The sequence below is a fragment of the Strigops habroptila genome, chromosome 17 (genome assembly GCF_004027225.2).
Source record: "Strigops habroptila isolate Jane chromosome 17, bStrHab1.2.pri, whole genome shotgun sequence".
Classification (NCBI taxonomy): Eukaryota; Metazoa; Chordata; class Aves; order Psittaciformes; family Psittacidae; genus Strigops; species Strigops habroptila.
In genome coordinates, this window is record NC_044293.2 from 4,399,095 (window position 1) to 4,419,545 (window position 20,451).

The following is a 20,451-nucleotide window of genomic DNA, read 5'->3' on the forward strand; positions in this document are numbered from 1 at the left end:
GTGCCACCAACATGGTAATTCCCCCTCGCTTTCACACCTAAAACGTGTTCCGGAGCTCACCATGTGTAGGTGATGTGCAGCTGCTGCAGTACCTTTTGTGGGCACCTGATGGAATCACACACTCGCTTATGGGGTACGGGGCAGGCAGCGCCCCTCCGCTCCACCTCCCATCCTCCTTTGCCTGCCCATTTATAAGGCAACACACTACGGGGACTGCGTCTCTGGTGCCCGCTCTCGGGCGTCCTGGAGCACGGGTCACAGAGTGCGAACATCCGGCCCCTATTCCCACAGCCGAGGAACCAGGACAAAAAGCTGGTGCTGGGCATCACCTACAAAGGGTGAGCTAAGCAACGGTGCCACCAACCTGGCAATCCGCCCTTACTTTACCACCTAATACTCTGTCTGCATACCGTAGCTCTAGCGCCCGCTCTTTAGTATCACGGCTCCCAGAGTGCAAACATCTTTCCCCTGCTCCCACAGGCAAAGAGCCAGGACAGAAAGCTGATGCTGGGCATCACCTACACACAGTGAGCTCCACAACGGTGCCACCAACATGGCAATCCACCCTCACTTTGCCACCTACAACTCCATGTTCGTCATGTGTCTCTGGTGCCAGGTCTCACGAGTCCTGGAGCACTGCTCGCAGAGTGCGAACATCCATCCACTGCCCCCACAGCTAAAGATCTTGAACAGAAGGGTGGTGCTGGGCATCACCTACACAGGGTGAGCTCCTCAACGGTGCCACCAACATGGTAATTCCCCCTCGCTTTCACACCTAAAACGCGTTCCGGAGCTCACCATGTGTAGGGGATGCGCAGCTCCTGCAGTACCGCTTGTGGCCGCCCGATGGAATCACACGCTCACTTATGTGCTATGGGGCAGGCAGCGCCCCTCCGTTCCTCGTCCCATCCTCCTTTGCCTGCCCGTTTATGAGGCAACCCACTATGGGGACTGCGTCAGTGGTGCCCGCTCTCGGGCATCCTGGAGCACGGCTCACGGAGTGCGATCGTCCAGCCTCTGCTCCCACAGCCGAAGAGCCAGGACAGAAAGCCGATGCTGAGCATCAACTACACAGGATCCTCTAAGCAACGGTGCCACCAACATGGCAACCCGCCCTGGCTTTGCCACCTAAAACTCCATCTGCGTGCTGCCCCTCTGCTGAACGGTGTCCTGTAGCATAGCTCCAGAGTGCAAACATCCAACACCTACTCCCATGCCCAAGATGCCAGGACAGGAAGATGGTGCTGGGTATCACCTACACAGGGAGACCTCAAGAATGATGCCATCAACATAGCAATGTGTCCTTGTTTGCCTTCTAAAGCTCCATCTGCTTAGTGCCGCTCTGCAAACCAGTCTCACATGTCCTCCATCACAGCTCATAGAGTTCAAACATCCAGCCCCTGTTCCCACACCTGAGGTGCCAGGATGTAAAGCTGGTTCTGGTCGTCACCTACACGTGGCTTGCACTGGAACAGCTCCACTAACATTCAGAGCACATTCATACACAGCCCAACCCCAAGAGGCTCTGATCTCTGCTGCAAGTTCGAGGAGTATGCAGAATAACCTGGCTTTAGCACAGACTTCGAGATCACAAAGGTGAAATGTGTATTTCACAAATCTAAATTGTTTTTCAGAAGTAATTTATCCTCACATTAGGATGAGCACAGAAACCGAACTTTAGAGCACTGGAAACACAGATCTAGTGCGTCAATACTAACACAGGAACTTGTATACAGTTAGTAACACCTTGTGAGATGCCTTTACACAAGTTAAGTTCCATGGTAGAGGTGGGGGCCTGTGACAACTATCTGCTAGAATCTCTTGTGCTGAGCAAGACAATGGCATTGCCTGTCACCAGCATTCAACAGAGCACACGAGAAGACCAAATTTATAGTTCCAGAGCTCCCTAAATGGTCAGTGGGAGCTGGCTAGCATAGCCCTTTAATGTTGTTTTACACTTCCCACGCTCAAAGACTATCAAGAGGAAATCAAGTGCTGAGATTTCAAACACCCCTAATAAGAAACTCTTACCAAAAAAAAAGGATAATCTGCATGCAAAACACCACTTTGTGCTACAAATGCAAAGCCACAGAGCAAACTAAATGAGTAAAGAACAGCTCAGATTGAATTTAAGCAGCATCCTGGATGCTAGTTAGTGAGGTGACACTTTATCATCTTTAATACACTTCTGAAACATGCCGGGCTGAAGTCCCTGCTAAACTCAATGGGCTCATTGCCTTGCAATGAAGTAGATAGCTGGAACAGCTACAAAATTACCCTGCTTCTCTGCCCCAGATCAGCTTGTCACCAGTGAATTCTTCCACCCCCTTTTTTCCTTCCCATATTAATGCCTTCCATCATAATAAGGGCTCCTACCCACTGCCAAAACTCAATTTACACTCTTTACTTTAATGACCTCATTTGTCATGCGAGCATGTGTGTCTCCCCCCGGGACCGCAGCCCCGTCACTCTGCCAGAAGGTCTCATTTACAGTTTGCTCTTTCATTATTACTTTTAAAGATTAAATTGCTTCCATTTCAAGGCAAACAGTCTGGGAACTCCCACAGCCCAGAGGATACATTCATACATTCGATCAGTGTATTTTAGGGTTACATACATCTCAACCCCAGCTGACCCTCCCTCTCCACACCGCCCCACCGCATCATCCATCCCTTTCCATCACCTTCCGCTTGGTTCTTCCTTTTAATCTTTGCAAAACCCATTATGGCATTTGAATATTGCCATAACATTTCAAGTTGTGGGAGGAATTTTAAGGTTTTTAAGTTCTTTTCTTGTTTTGGAGGGTGGGGGAAGAACAAGAGAGTGGTAATTTCCTTCCCCAGTGCATCCATTCATTTCCCTGTTTTAAACCACATTGTTTTTAATCTCACAGCTTGACTACTCCAGAGAGGTATATTCCTTCCTACTAGATTATATTTCTCCCTCATGGTGTGCCTCCAACCCTGACATGCTCAGTAAAATCCAATGTTAATTAAGTCATTTAAATGGGTTAGGGAAGAGCATAATCCTTCATGTTTCATTATACCGTGTGTTCTGTGGAAACAGCATTACACAAACTGCTATAACTATAGCTAGAGGAAGCCTCCAAAAATACAGCATCAAACCCAAAGCAACACAACAATCTGCCATCAAAAAACCATTCCTCAGCTTGTTTGCAACATCTTTAACAGGAGATATTATAAGCTCATGAGTAATCACTCCATCCATTTGCCTCCTCCCAACTCAGCCTTCAACTGACCAGGACAAAACGTGTCTTACCAATGCAACCCTTACAACCTGCAGTGGCCACTCCTCTGCATTTCCAGTTTATAGTGAACTAAATGCAAGGCAGACCAGACATTTCTGGACATCACTTGTAAATCCCAGCATAAAGCTTAACCAGAATAGGTTAACCGCTAGGAAAGCGAAGGTAGATAGGTGCCACACTTCAAATCACGGTTTTACTAGCTAATATTTAGAAATGCTTTTCCCAGGCTAACAGAAACCTGTCTTTTAACCGAGGAGAACAATGAAACTTCCTTCATAAGAATTCAAAGTTATTTCAAAGTTACTAAGCACCTATCTCACTTCAGCTCATGCAACTACACGATTGCTTCTTTCTTGTTTCCCTTCCACCATAAGCATTCAAGTCCCCAGCAAACATCAGCAAAGCCCTTTACATCTCCCATCAGATTCCCAATAGGCTGATATGTTTCTTCAGAAGCCTTTCCAGTGAATAAAATGGTCCCAAACTAATAATACTTATTATTTAGACAGAGCCATCCTTGCTTGGGATCTCTTCTAAACAGACTTCAGCAGGAGCATAAGGAACAACGTCTTTTCCAGATATATTTGAGTCTGATATAAACATAGGTATTTTCTACAGAAAAACATGCTTCAGATTTCTCATCAATATTTATATACAAAGCTAAACCACAATTTTTAAGTTGCTTCTAGGTAATGTATGATGGTAACTTGGAAATAAAACAATTTTAAAGGTTATGTATGATGTATAAAAGCATATAAATATTACTGACTGTCAGGTGATGAAGTTTCTGGTACGTAGGCAGAAGATGGAAGGTATTCCAGCAGTCTTCCCCGGGTTTCCTCTAGGCTTGCTCTGGATGGTCACATGCAGACAAGAGCAGCAACAAGGCTGAGGGAAAACAAAAGAGAATTGACAACATTAGACCAGCAAAAGCATTACTAGAGTGGTCTAAACCTATTTGCTAATCCAATCCAGCATCATCAAAGCTCTTCAAAACATCAGGTAGTGCCAAAAAGATGCTGGAACCCTGAAAAAATGGCTTTAGACTCTTCCCCCCTGTTTGCCTTTGTACCCTTTTTTTACTGTCTGTGGAGGACTGGTGTCACTAGCACACTCTTTTCGCTGCAGCAGAGGATGGCTGATGCCTGTGTAGCTGACTCAAACCTGAGACTGAAAAGGACTACTTAGTATTTACTAGAGGTAGCTGCTTTCCAAAGAAACATAGAGGGGGGTTAAATAAAAATAGTAAGTTGGAAAACCCAGAGAAACAGGGGAAAATTGCTGTTGTTCCTGGTTTACAGGTAGGGAGACTGAGGCACAGACCACTGAAATCATTCCAGAAAAGCTCTAAGGGGAGAGATGGAGAGCTTGAAAAAGACCCAGAGCAGGGATTTTCAAGGGCACAACCTGAATCTTCCTCTGATCTAAAGACCCAAGCTGAAAGTTTTGCAGGAATATGCCTGCTGAGGCAAAGAGTGTCATGTTTAACAAACCAGACTTTCCTCCTCCTCTCTGTCAAAAGGGTTTCTGATCCATTTAACAATGGGTAAAGGCTCTTTCTGAGAGACATGAACCTCTCATGCTCGGCATATTCTGACACCTACTCTAACCATATAGAGGAATATTTGTAGTCACAGCAGGTAAACGAGCTGTGCACAGGGAACACAACTAATTGAATAGCATGAATTATTTACACATACATTCAGGAAAGCCATCTTGCTCCACAGCAGCCCCAGCAGCAGGAATTATTCATTTATAACTCAGCTACATTCAACAGAACGAGGCTTCTGTAAAACCCTAACTGTGGAGGCACAGAAAATATATTGCCTAGCCCATCCAGAAAGTACATCAGGATTCCCTAACACAGCCTCAGCCAAAAATCAATCACATCTCTCAGGCAATCCACAACATCCACCAGCTTCCAGTTTGCATCCAGACACACCTCCTTGTCTGCTGCACATCGTGGAGCAGGATTTGCCTTTAAGCTTTCATTAGCTTCCAAAATAGCATCACACTCCTCCCTTTGAGAACAGCTATGCCAACACACCTTCCTCCCTCAGCCAGCAGACACCCCAAAGGGAAAACAGGAGAGGGATTTGGGGGTGGGATGCTAGGAATAACAAGATTTGATGGGAAGCTGCTACAGAACATATGGAGGAAAGGAGGGAACTGGAAATACCTGAGCAGAGAATCACAGAGAAGGAAATGGGACATGGAGCACAACTACAGAGGGAGCCTACAAGAGTGGAGGTTGTGGCCATGGGAATTTAGGCAAGATGAGCAAGGGACTCTAGGGAGACACACTGGTCCGATTCCCTCTGGAATAAGAAACGTAGATGATAAATCTGGAGGGAGAAACCTGGTCAGCAATGAGAAGTCTGAAGACTGGCAATAGGTAAGGAAGAGGTGAGACTGAGCACAGGACAATAGATGCTCCATGCTCCATAGTGCCACTTGGCAGCTTTAACCAAAGCCTATAGCTAGGTGTTTACTTGACAGAAACCCACATCATGGCGTGCAAGACATGGTTTTAGAGGGACACGAGTTTTCCTTGGTTTAGCTCCCAACCAGATGCTTCATATTCTTAAATCCTGCTGGTGTGTTTTGTACCATTGCAAAGAAATAGAAGCTGCCACTCTATGCATACTATTTATCCTGATAACATGCTAATGGCTGGGCTGTCTGCATCCTCACATGCTTTTTCACTCAATAGATGGCTGAGGTGGCAAATTCATCTTCATACAGTAGGAACTCAGTCCTGTTAACAACTAGAAAGCCTCCATAATGCACTGTGATCAACATGAAATGATTCCTTAAAGCACAACCCGCTGGCAGAGCAGACTCTGCTGTAAACTCTTTGCTGAATATCAAAGGGCTGAGGAGGACAGGTTGGATTGTTCTGAGTGATTTTGAGTGTTGCTGTCTTCAGGAGAGGGGTTTAGTGCCTCCTGAATGTGCCTAAATGAGCTTGCATCGAGGCCAGAAGAAAAAGCATCCAAAGGCACTTCGGCCCTACTGAATAGCAAGGAAAAAGCATGGAATCAACCCAGCAAAGCAGCTCTTCTTCTGTCTTGCACAAGTCTGTTTCTGGCACTTTGGAGAAGCCTGTGTTTGACCTAGTTAGAAATCACTCTGTTGCACTGCACAGATCACCAGCCAGGGACCTATCTTGGGTCAATCCTCCTAAATCCCTAGCCTTCCCGCACTTGGGCTGAAGAAACATCCTAAGCCAGCACCGAGCAACCTCCCTGTGAAACAAAAAGAGAGATGGGAACCTATTTACTCCTTGTCCTGAATTAGGATGATCACATTTTAACTGTGTTCAAGTTACTAACAAATAGCATTCAGTGTCTCTGTTGTGATTTCCAGGGTGGTGGTATCTGAGGCTATCAGACCTACACTGAGGCTACATGGAAGGCTGGGCCTGTGGACCAGGACTGTCAGATGGAGTCACAGAGCCTCAATAAATAATAATAACTAAAGAAACAAGACAGGCACCAAAACAACAACAAAGAAACTACCTGTTAACTGCAAATCCTGGAAGACCAGAAAGGTGAATGATTCCAGCAGGGCGGAAATTCTCCTGCATCAGGGATTTTAGGCAGTGTGAAAAGCAGCTTCATACTGAATTTGGGAGGGAGCGTCTAGAGAAGGACAATGGGACAAATGCAAACAGGACACAAAGCCTTTGGAAGGTGCTTCCCTTTTGGTACCAAAGAAGAGGAGAAACCCCACAAGTTAGTACCAGTGATGCCAAACGTGAGCAAGGACCTGCCACTTGGTATCTTTCATTAGAAGCGCTGCAGTTTCCAACAGGCATCTACCTGATGCTTGCGCCAGAAGAGATTTTGCAAGCCCTGGAGATGACCCAGCAACTCTGTGCCTCAGTTTCCCCTCTCACAGACAGAGCAAGGGGGCCCAAGGTAGGCTGAGATCAGGTGTGGGTGAGATCTCCTCAGCCCTTTGGCTCAGGCACTTGTTTCTACAGCACCTGAGTAGTCAATGAGTCATTATCTCTCCTTCTTTTTTGTGCTATCAGAGCCCTGGGCAGCAGCTGAGGAAGAACAGAGGAGGCATAGGACTCATGGAAAGGTCTTAGACTCAGTTCCTCTACAGACTTGTTTTGGAACTTTAATCGTGTTACCTGTCTGCTCTGTGCTTGTTTCTCCCTCATTTATATGGTGACAGTGACACCAGCCACTCACACAAAATGCTTTGAAACACAAAATCGTGGTTAGATACAGCTCATGTTATTGCTTCATGCTGTAAGCAAGGCATAGTCCAAAGAATATACAGACTATTAAAGGAGAGGTAGAGCTAAAGGGGTTTTGGGCAAATCAGAGCAAGTCAGTGCTGTTAGCAACAATGACAGGTACAGAGCCAAATGTAATTGTTTTAGACTCCTACGTGTTTCAGTGCAAGGAACAGGGATCACTTAGCAAAGCAAAAAGCATCTATTAACAAAGACACAACATGCACTTGATCATTGCCTGGTGCTAATGCAAGCATCACTCACACTAACAATAGGTAGCACAACCAGACTCTAAAATATAGCAAGCAACTTCTCTAAAGCACATAACCACACCACACCACAGGGCACAGACAAACCCTGCTCCAAGAAGGACACCATCACAGGACATGATTCAGAAGTTTAAGACCTTCAGAAAAGAGCCAACCTCCTTTCTACGTACCACTATAAGGGCAGCATGCAAATTCCTTCCAGTTTTCCTTACCTCCTTTCTCTGCCACACTGTTGTTGCTAGTCCTCAAGGAAGAAGGCAGCACTAAACTCACTCTCATAAGCACATAGAAGGCTCAAGGCAGCAAGTGGAGAAGTCAAGGAGAAGCCCAGGGACATCAGCAGACCCCAGCACTCCAACAAAACCAAAACTACTTTCTTCCCAAAGCAAAGCCAAATTCAATTCACACTTTTCATCCCAGGAAAACACAATGAAATGAACCCAACTCCCTGCACAGCTTCCTCTCCAAGCCCAACTCTTTCAGAACAACCAACAGCTTCACAGAACCTTCTGGTGCCTGGTAGGGGTAACAGAGCTCACCTGTGAGCACATTGCTCCCACTCATCTCACTGCTCATTCTGTAGCTGAAGCCCACTAAAAATAATCCAGTGGGGTTTATGAGGACTTATGGAAATATCAGCTTAATTCCCAGCATCTCAGAAACAAACACAAAAATATGTGTTGAGAATTCAGGTTTTCTCTTTTTTCTCCTCTTTTTCCCCTCTTGCAGGGGAGGAAAGCAGCAGATTTTACTTTCGAGTTCTTGTTCAAGGATGTAATGAAAACTTGGAGATTATTTTTTCATGAAAATGCCCACTTAGGAGAAAGGCAATTCTCTTCCCTTTCAGGAAGAAATGGTTTCATTAAAAAAGCATAAAAGGGTAAAATGGTACTTTCTGATGAGAAGCCAGAGTCTCTTCTTGATTTATTGAGTAGCAGCCCCAGCCACACAAACATACTGTCTTTGTTACTCGCCCTAGTGCCCACACTTGCAGCAGGCACCATTCCTGACAGTCCTTTTGAGTTACCAGCAGTGCTTTGGGCAGGAAAACTAAACAAATAAACTCTGATTTCTGATTTACAGCCAGACATTGAAGACTTAACCCAATTCAAAACTCAGCTCTGTCTTTCTGCCTTGTTCAGCACAGGATGCTGAGCTGTGGTCCTGCCTGTTCCAGCAGAGCTATGCCAAAGCAGCCTTTGGCTTGCAGAACGTATTTAGCATGTTTGTCTCCTTATGGCAGCTCTGCAGAAGGTAGCACGGTCAGGCAAAGTTTTTTGTCTAGACAGATGCTAGGAGACAGTAAGCAAACCATCCACCATCACATAGCTAACAGAATTCCTATGACAAGCTCGTGCCATTCCAGCTAGGTCATGTTGTCTCCAGACTGCTAATGGCAGGATACTTTACTGTACCCGCTGGCCCCAGAAACAAATTGCAGTAGGAGCATTTGTGGGAGAGATGAAAGATGGGAAGGGTCAGGTTAAATATCAGGAAGTGGGTAATGGATCAGTTCTTGAGCTGCAGTGCCCCTGCTTGTCTCTAGCTGCAAAATAGACCAGACTACATCCCTAATCCAGCGCTGCCATGTAAGTCCCTGAGGTAACAGCCACAGAGGTGCCCTGTGGTTGGGAGCACAGCGGAGGTAAAGCTCAGTGTTAATAAGCAAGACCTGGAAACCATCTCTTTCTGCGTCTACTGATGTAGTTCATTACTTCTTTAGCTTTAATTAAAGTCCTTCCTTAATGTGCTTGGCCACAAAGCCATTTTACCAGAGAGTTCTGTCACTAGCATTGTATTTATAACCCTGATATCAATACGCTCCACCCAAGAGTGAAATCCCTTTCTATTTTGAGCCATGCATGAAGAGGAGGACAGAGTTCCTGCCCCAAAGAATGTCCAATTTCAACAGGCTGCAGGCAGGGAGAAAGGAGGAAAGGTGGACATGGGAACACAGCCTGCTAACTGAATGCATGTTTGCTCCCTCAGTTGCTGACCAAAAAAGTATTTTCATAAATTTAAAAGTCCAGAAATTCGATCAGAGCCATGTCCCTAAAGCACTAAAGCCAGGGGCAACTGTAAGCTTTTAATCAGCCATTTCCTTACTCTTTTGGGTTGTCAGTGTAGAGCTGACAGCACAACAGTCCTTGCATCGTGCTGCAATGTCAGCACCAGAAATGGTGCTGTCTCTCCCTCACTAGTGATTGAAGTTCTCCCAGCACCTCATTACCATTCTTCCCAGTTATCTGCCCCACATCAAAGGGGTTTCCTGAGGCTTTGACAACAACCTCAGTGCTTCTAAGGGGAAGCTATTGCAAGCTTTTTGTGTATGAAACGATTTAAGGGAGCTGAAATAGGATTTGATGGAAGTAGCTCCAGTTTTGCATCCTCCCATGCACAGTAGAAGAGGATCCCGATAGTCAATGGGGAAGAGAAGGCCCGCACAAGTCAGTGCTTTCAGCATCAGGGTGGTGATGCAGACATAGGCTCTACCAACACTTCAGCAAGAGGTTAAAGTGTGTGTAAACGTACAGGAGCTTTAATCCTCCTTGCAAAGATGGAAGTGCTGCTATTAGTGTGAAGCTATGGAGGCTCATGCTTTGGTGTGGACTGATCACACAACTAGTACATACTGGTCCACTGCCTCGGAGCCTGAGCTGGCTGGATATGCCCTCCTTGGTTTCACACAGAGGCATGGCAATCCCTCCTTTGATTGCAAGACAATCAAGACAGCAGCTTACAAAGCAGCTTAAGACAGGGACTTGAGTGCCCAGACCCAAACTGGACTGAGGGTGATTGCCAAACAGCGCCAAGTGTGAACTGCATTGTGTCTGCAGACCTGTCTGCACCGTGACAGGGTTTCATCATTGCTATTCGTCTTTGAGCACCAATTTTAAAGGAAATAAGTGAGCCTTTATTTCCCAGCACCGAAAATGCCTTTAGGCATCCCATCCAGAGCAATTTCCCTTGCTAGAAAATTCTGCATCTAATGTGCCCCTTGTAATGGTGACTCTGGTGCACTGGCTATGGAGCAGAGAGAAAACGTGCACAAGCACATGTGCCCTATGGAGCCTGTGTGCATGCACAAGCAGATCTCAACACATTCATACCCCGAATAGCATGGCAACAGGAAACTCTGCCCTTCACACTGTGTATTAATGGCCATTCCTCACAGCATGTTGCTATGCAAAACCCAGGAGGGCTGCACACTGCATCTGTCTAAGTCCTAGCGAGTGTTGCTTCAGGCAGCTGTTAGAGGGAGGTAATTAAAGATGGTCTCCAAATCCATAAATCAAAGAGGGAAAGACCTTGAATAGGGGGACAAAAGGAAGAAAAAAAAAAAGACTTAAAAATATGCCCTGTGCTGTTTCATGCTCAGGTTCTTTCCAGGCACAATTGTTATTCATGCTGAGACTCTGCAAGTTATTTGGGACTCCAGGTGGGGGTATTTAATCTCTGGGTGTTTGTGTGGATTTGAGTGCTTTGCTCTGCTGTTAAATCACAGCCCTTCTTTTCTGCCAGGGAAAAAGCAGACAATGGTCATTCCCCAAGGAAAAGCTGTCGAGCTGAGGGGACGTGACTAGCTATGAAAGAATACCAAGGGAATGCAGCAGGGAGATTTTTCTCCACAGTCTACATACACGAGGAGAAATCTTAACCAGTAACAAAGCTCCATTAACACTGTACGAGCATTAACATTTTATCAGCATCAGTAAAGTCACACAATAGTCCAGAGTGAGATATCTCATTTCATACCAAAGGAGGAACCCAGGTGCAAGAGGGGGAAGATCCACATGTATGAAAATGTTTCCCAGCAAACATCACAAGTGGACGCTTATCTGCTCTGAAGCAGTACTATGTTAGTTTATAAGTGGCATCTTCCTGGCTGCAGCACAGGCCTGTGGCCTCTCTGCTGCTTTTCAGCCCTATCCACCACTGCTGGGTGGATCAGACTGACAAGCTGCATCAGGCAGCAAGGAAAGCCCCTGGTTTTGCAGGAATCTCAGGTTAAATGGGGGTGGCCTGGGCTCCAAAGTCTCCTGGAATTAATCACTTTTAAAACAGGGAGGCACAGAGGTTTCTTGCTCTGATATCTCCGGACAGATAGGTGCTTTTGCAAGCTTTAGACCAAGTCATCTCCCAGAGTCAGTAACAGCTCCTCAGGCAAGGATTTCCAGGCTGAGTGTGAGTGGGAGGCAGGTCTATGAGGCCCTCAGCACCAGTGAGATGCTCTGGGGAGTACATGAAACTGACTGACCCAGGAACATGCTCTGCCAAAAGAAGAGGACACTGTCCTTGTCTGCTTCTGAGAACCACGCTCTGATTTACTTCTTTTCCCCCAAAATCTCTTAACCTACTCTCTCTCATTGCAGAGCTGAGGAGCTTTCTATTAACTATTTCCTACTCTGGTTTCCATGGAAAACAGAAAGTCACATGCACCGTCTCCCAAGAGATGACAAAAGTGCCTCCGGTCTAACAATCCTTAACAAACAAGGCCAGAAAGAAAAACTATCAAGATGCAAACCAGGAATTTCAAGCCCATCTGCTCAAGTAACACAAAATCTTGGCTTTTTAAGATAATAAAGTGATAAAAAATTTCCAAGGTGTTTGGATGGGTCCACATCTCAGCAGCGCTGCGTATCTGAAAGCTGATTTTCAGCATCTTTGTGTTTCAGCTTCCCATCTGTGAGAAACAAGTGAAGGCATCTGACAGCTCACTCAAAGATGACAAGAGAAGGGAAATTCAAACCTAAGTAATGTTTGCACACCAGCATGTGTTTCTTTTCTGTGTAGACATCCACACAAGGCTTTAAGATTCTGCTCCAGGCTCAAACCAGCTCCTTTTAGCAGTTTCAGCTGAGCAGCATTTGCCCCATGACATATAAGTATAGAGGGTAGCAGAAGTTCAAGTTCCAAGAACGAGCATGAATGTGGAAAAGCCACCAAGTGCTGAGCAGCTGCGGGTTAGATGAGGCCATTTTAAAAATACAAGCTCCTGCTATGCTGTGCATCAGGCAGAATAGTGCGTGGGGCTTTTTTGGGGACAGATTCTGTGGAGTCTATCTGGAGCTAAAGTAGAATTCTTAATGAAAGAGAAGTGCAGGGCTCTAAATTTAGATGCACCATTAATGCTTTTAAAAGTGTGTGCATCTAGAACCATGGAGTGTTGGAAATTTCAGTCCGTGTTTGCTCCCATCAGGCCAAATCTGAAACCCATGGAAACCCGTGGCAAAAATCCCATGGATTTCAACAGAGCCAGTGCTTAGCTTACTTCTCCTGTCCCTCCCCATCTTGGGTTGCCTGTTCAGCAGATGTTATGTGTGCCTAAATGAGACAGTCTGCATTGTAATTCCATTCTACACTTTGCTTTTGCAAAGCAGCAAGGTTCAAGCTTGCATGGTAGCTGGTTGAGTGAGACAGCAGAACAAAGAGCAGGCCAAATACTTGAACTCTGAAGGAGATATCTATCTTTTCAATATCAGAACTGTTAGTCTAATACTTTTGTGTTGCAAAACAAGCTTCTTTATTGCACTCCAGCTACATTTACATCAGATGTGCCATACATCATAAAACAATACACACAGGAACTGTGACTTGCCTGGGAAATCACTTTCTGCTTGTAATATGCTCATCTCTATGGGATATGAACGTATGAGATCTGTGGGTTGAAGGCAGTGTTGCAATCTGTAGTGTGATGGTTATACATGAGGGATGTTTGTAGCAAACCCATACTACAATTTATTGTTTAGTCAAAAAACCCAAGCCCTTGATTTATATGTCTTTCACCTGAGAATAATATTAAAACCAAGCACACAGACAAGTGTTCTGGTGCCAAAGGATGATCAAAGAGGATTGTCTGGATGGATGCTTGGGACTCAAAAGCTGCAGCTCCTCCACAATAAAATCACCCAGATTGAAAAGGAGTAGAGCTCACTCACACTTTGCTATGGGATCGTTAATAGCTGGTAATCCTTCATTTATACTCTAATTATTAAGTGCATTATGTGATGAGCAGGGCTTAAAAACCGGTATTAGTTGTTCTGCTTAGAATCAGAAGAGGTGCACTTCTATCAGTGCTAAAGAACAAATTACAAACTCGCATATCTGCTAAACTCTCCATCCTCAGAAGGTCAAGAAACTGATGAATTAGTAAAACAAAACCCAACTCCTGTCAAATACTGCTGGGCTTATCTGCTAGAGACACCTCTTTCTGCCAACAGCCTAGTTCTATTTTTACTGAGCAAATGCTTTCACCTCTCTGCTTCCATGTGTGTGTCCACTTCATGCGTTGTTCGCACCTAGTTTACTCTTAACGCCTCTCAAGGACTTTGCAGATAGGCGTGAAAGGATTCCTCCTTTGGACAGCCATGTGCTTTGACAGGAAGGGGGAAAACAAATAGGAACCAGAGTTGCTGTCAGCACCTATAGCTATGGAGGGGGGACAGGAGACAAAAGGGGCAAGGGAGCATATCCTCATGCCTTGCTGTCCAGTTTCTCCCTGGAGAAACTCACAATTTGGAGTTAAAGCCATATGAGAGCAATTTCTCAGCAATATGCAATAGTGAGAGCACAACCTTCCAGCAAGCGGTCCAATGTGTCCACCCATACAAGACCAACCATCTCAGGAAGCTTAAGGCTTGCAGCCCCAAACTACTAACTTAACTACTGAACAAGCTTTCCTGCGTTGCCAGATGTGCTAAAGATTCACTGTGTAATCACTAGGAGCTCAGGGGCCAGGCAGCTCATCCTGGAAGCTTCAGCATTGCCATGCAGGACATAACATCACTCTCATCCTTCACCAGATGTTACAACTTCAGTAAGATGTGTTCAAAGTGTGTCTACTAACCCAAGTGTAGTCTTGGAAATATTCCCAAAGCATCCATCTCTGTGACAATTAGGCAAGAAATATGAACCTCCTTGATATCACTTCAGAGTTTTCCAGTAACTTCCTACTTTATCTTTGGAATGTGCACTATTTAAAGAAAGAGGACCATAGATTTAATGAGGAGAGAAATAAATGTGTATGCCAAATATAATTTGACTTTAAAGGATGATCCTAGTATTTAAAACCTATCAGTTTTCCCCTTTCACTTCAGTTATTAATAGCACAGGTACAAAAGAAATCAGACCCTTTCCCTGGGATGAACCAAGCTAATAGAGGGTTGGCCAAGCCATGCCCTGTGTGCTGGGCTCTTGATGAAGGGTATCTGGACACCTGCATATCAGAACATTGTGTACAAATGCTTTGCTGAATCCAGCCTGGCTTTGATTTATGACTAAGAATAAACCCTTCCTAAAAATAAACCTGGACTTTCCCGGCTTTCTTCCTTTGTTTTCTTTCTCTGTTTTCTGTCTCTCTTTTCTTCTCTCTGCCTATCTAGCTATCTTCTTTTCTGCACATTGTGCAGATCAGACATTTAGAAACATGTTCCCTCTTCAGCATTATCAGGCATGGGGCCTCCCAGCACACAAGATAAGGTTAGAGTAAAGTTAAATTCACTTACTAAAAGTACTCCTACGAGAATAAAACATTTTTGAACCAGGCCTCTGTTTTACAAAGACTATAATTCCATCCTTTAATGACCAGTAGACTATGTAAGAAGTGGATCATTGAATTGATTAGGAAAAGGCTGCTTTTTTATGTCACAATGACAACAGGATGCATTTAGAACCTATTTTCAATTGGAAAACAAATAAAAACCCCAATGGCTTAGAGACTACAGGATACACACAATGAGATGATTATCGACTACCATAATAACATAAAGTTCAACATCATAAAGCATTTTTCTTATTGTTACTTCAAGTCAGGTGTCTCTACATCCCTCACTCTCCCTGGAAAGAACAATAAGAATGGCACACAAGGCATGAGAAATGTCTAAGACTGGTATTTCTTGAACTCCCACTTCCCATTCATCCCAATGGAAAGTTCCCAATCTCCCACATGTCAAAAATAAGGGTTGCTGCTTCTTTCCTCTATTATGGAAAGCAGAGCCAAAATTGTCATCACTGGCTGACTGGTCATTTGGAAACGCAATTTGGCATGCCTCAAGAGAACCCAGTTTCCATAAGACATCAGAGCAGTCCTTCCCAGTTCACTAGAGCATGAATCTCACTCATAATTATTGAGCCCATTTTGTGTTCAGCTTCCACCCCCCCCTCATGCAGAGCGACATGAGCTTAAGTGTTCTCATCTCATTCTTTCTTTTCCCACAATTCAAGTCTTTCACATTGGCAGTGATGGGGGGAACCCTCTCTGAAATGTATTATTTCATTGAATGTTTCCAACCAGGCTACATTTTTCATGGTCTTTATTTGGATCAATCATGTTAAAAGCTGATGTTGCATTATTTAATCTTTGACAGGCATAGAATTAAGATGCAGGTTTATTCACTTACAGAAAATGTCAGACTAGAATTAGATGATCACTTTAGAGATTGAACCTAACTACTATGATAGCTGCTTTTTCAAGCAGAAAATGTTAACATTCTTGCCACGTTTCTTCCCTGGGTTCTAGTGGCATGAGAGTGGGATTTATGAGAACCTGGAGTAAGTTCATGGAAAAATTACCCTGTTCTTTTCTTCAGTGCAAACAGCCTCTAACGGAATACTCTGTACTGTACTATACCAAAGCAGGTTTGGTACTAATGTAACAGAAAGCACCCTAGGTAGGGCACATTGGCAGAGAAATTCTAAGGACTTGTGCCTGAGGGCAAGTGAGATTGTCTGCAGCAGACAACCCTCTTGCCTGGCTTCAGACAGTTCTATAATGCTACGCTGATTTACAATAACCAGGACATTTCCTCCTGTGACTTCAAGTTTTCCACATACAAAGCACAGTGCTCTTAAAGCTTAGTGGCCAAAAGAACTGAATTCAACACCACGTACCCCAAAGAGATTGTTATTTCATGGGAGAGCCCAGAATATCAATGCAATATTAGAAACGAGCTCTGAGGCAGAAGCTCTTCCCTGTGAGGGTGCTGAGGCGCTGGCACAGGGTGCCCAGAGAAGCTGTGGCTGCCCCATCCCTGGCAGTGTTCAAGGCCTGGTTGGACACAGGGGCTTGGAGCAACCTGCTCTAGTGGAAGGTGTTCCTGCCCGTGGCAGGGGGTTGGAACTGGATGAGCTTTAAGGTCCAACACAAACCAGGCTGGGATTCTATGATTCTATGAAACTTCCCTCCTCCTCATACACTCAGCTGGGCCAGGGAGTCATCATCTGTGAGTCCACTGTTAGTAGTAGGCCATATCCTCCGGTACTGTTTAAACATCTCAGTAATGCAAAAGAGCAACCAGCATCTAGCTCATGGCCCTGTGGCACGCTGGATTTCTGCTTTACTGGATGAAATACCCAGCCAGTGCCATTTTCATTGCACACCAAGGTGGCCAAAAAGGACAACACCCCAGAGAGAGCGGGAGCTGTGACAGGGAATGACAGCAGCTCTCCAGTGGTCCCATTGCTTTGTTTTCAACTGGGTTGGAGCGACCTGGCCACTGTTTCCCTATTCCCCTGAAGATGCATTTTAATAAGGACCAATGTGCTCTGGCAATGAGGGGGTTAAGAAACAGCTATACAATTTCTTCTCCTCGGGAGCTGAGGTACCCCACAATCAAAGCAACAGCCTGTTTTTCAGCATGGATCTTATCTTCCTACTCGAGAGGTCACAGCTTGCCAGCCTTGTTTTAATGAGCTGTGTCCTGTGAATTTCACAGTCACTTCAAGTCTAATAAGGGAACCCACAGGGGTAGTGTTTTCAATTTGCTCCTCTTTCCTGGCGAGTTTGTACCATACATCACACGGAGCAGCTCCCAGCTGGCGAAAAAAGAAAAGAATTAGCTTGTATTCCCTACGCAGGGATTTTCTAATTCAATATTTATTAAGATTGCGGTCCTCTCATTTGAAAGGCCAAACAGTTTGTTTTACTATGTGTGGGATATATTACGTTAATATAGTGAAAAACTGCTTCCAAGAGCTAATTTAGTGACGGTGTTGAAAAGCCCTGTGCACTATAGAAATATTAGGAACAACTAAGAATCCTTAATACTTTGTCTAACCAAGCCTTGTGCATACAAATTAAATGTAATTGGAATCTCTGCTCCCACCATCAGAACTAAAGGCTATTTTACAGCTGAAATGACACCTAAACATCTAGTTTGAATTTCAAATTCCCTCTATAGGAGCACTGCCTGATTGTTTTCCTTCCTTCCGAAGAAGATTTATGACAAGTGAGCAAATCTAAGCTTTACTTAAATGTATGTGCATGAACGCAGCTATCATTGCAAAGTACTACTACTTGAGTATTCACATCTGATACTCCCTTTAGCCACAGTAGCAAAATACTATTGCTCAGTAAAGAACACCACTGTCCCACAAGAAATTCAGAGATCTAAAAGGAATGTAAAATACTCCATTATTCTGGAATTATTCTCCCCAGTCCATCCTCCCTTCAGCTGGTTGTAGAGGGTGATAGGACAAGCAGGGCACAGGCTTTCTCTCCCACTGGAGAAACTCCCCTGTGCACTCATCATGCTGGCACCAAGGCTCTGACCTCAGTGACTGCATTTGAGATGCTTTCTCTTGGCATTCAGAAATTTAGTTGCTCTATTGAACTGAATTAAAGCATTTCATTTTAGTGAGATTTGGCAGTAGCTTAAGCTTCTCTACCATCCATTAGTGTCAGAAATGAACTATATATCCGTTTCCAATAAATATTTGTATAAACATGCTTATATAGACATTAATATAGAGTATAAATCCAATGTAAGACACTTCACAGTGAAATATGCACAGTGAGTCACCAAAGAGATGGAAAGAATCTTTTCTTTTTGAGGCAAGGATTTGCTGACAAGCCAGGAGATAACACATGATCTAAGACTGAAAGATTCTGCTAAGTGGTAGGACCCTCCCAAATGAAAAGGAGCTAATGGAAGTGTTGCTCCATCTGTCTTTCAAATATTCCCCTTCTGGATGGAGTTGTGAATAGTTCCTTTATTTGCTTTTCTGCTTAAACTGTTGGAGTTAATGTGATTTTTCAGTTAAATGAGTAACAACAAGAGATTCCTCATCAAAGGGTGTGGCAAATAGGTGAAGTGTGGCTGGAAAACGCCAGCATGTGTCTCTCCATCAGACCCAAAGGCTAATCCCACTTTCTGCACAAAATGGGAAGAATACAGGACATAGGAGGTGCAGAAGGGTTTTCCAGTGACCAGTGGATACCTCCTGGTGCGCTACAAGATACCCAGGAACACATTTAGGCCCTGCAGGTCAGCACTGAGGCTCATCTTCACGTAATTCCCATCAGCTCAAGAAGGCATTATTAACCTTAAACCCAGTTTTAATTTCCAATGTCCTGCTGGAAAATCTCAAAATGTCAAGCAAGAATATTCTCCCTTGTGCTTCAGGAATGACAGTTCCTATTGGCTAGAGAGCAGGAGAAGAGCACCGTGGAAAACAAACAGCTTTACCTACACTACAGTTAATAAAAATTAAATGTCAAACAGGACAAGAAAAACTGATGTGGTAACATACAGAGAACAGGATCCAGGAGAGACTCTGAGTAATGAAAAGGTCAGGGGAGCCTATAAATAAAGCCTGATAGAGACAAGCGTGAGGGAGGCAGAAAGCTCATCAGAAGAGTACAATCACTCGGGCAGTTTAATGACTATGTTTTATGTAAATGGAACAATTACTAGTCCAGGCACAGAAACTGTCCTTACTCGGAGCACTACATACACCCCACATCAACCATCAAAACAAAGCATAAGCTGATCACATTCCTTGTACACACTGCTCCACGCAGGGACACAGCTCAGTCATGGGGTTGAATCACAGAATCCCAGCCTGGTTTGGGTGGGAAGGGACCTTAAATCTCATCCAGTTCCAACCCCCTGCCACGGGCAGGGACACCTTCCACTAGAGCAGGTTGCTCCAAGCCCCTGTGTCCAACCTGGCCTTGAACACTGCCAGGGATGGGGCAGCCACAGCTTCTCTGGGCACCCTGTGCCAGCGCCTCGGCACCCTCACAGGGAAGAACTTCTGCCTCAGAGCTCATCTCAATCTCCCCTCTGGCAGGTTAAAGCCATTCCCCTTGTCCTGTCCCTACAGGCCCTTGTCCAAAGCCCCTCTCCAGGTTTCCTGTAGCCCCTTCAGGCACTGGAGCTGCTCTAAGGTCTCCCCTTCAGGAGCCTTCTCTTCTCCAGGCTGCCCCAGCCCAGCTCTCTCAGCCTGGCTCCAGAGCAGAGCTGCTCCAGCCCTCACAGCATCTTAATGATACACCAAACAAAGCAACATGTGTAAGCACTGACTCGCACAGAAGGATACGGAGAAAGGTCAGTGGAAGTCAGGGATAAAACGTGAGTTCTCAGAGTCACAGCCCATTGCCTTAGCCACCAATTATGCTGCTTCTTCAGTATTGTATATAATGGAGCCCAGCACTTTGTTCTGGGCTGGCTGCTCATTTGTACCAGCTAGGACCAGTGACTCATTCAGTTCATTGTTATGCTCCTCTAGTATGTGTGTTGCAAGACTCAGCCCTGCTGCGCTCACAACTCTGCAGGCACAACAGCTTGCAACCTCACTGCAAGAAGGCTGAAAGCAGATGGGTAAATAAAACCAGACAGGGGAAGCACAGGGCAGGAGGGAGCCATGATTCAATACAACCT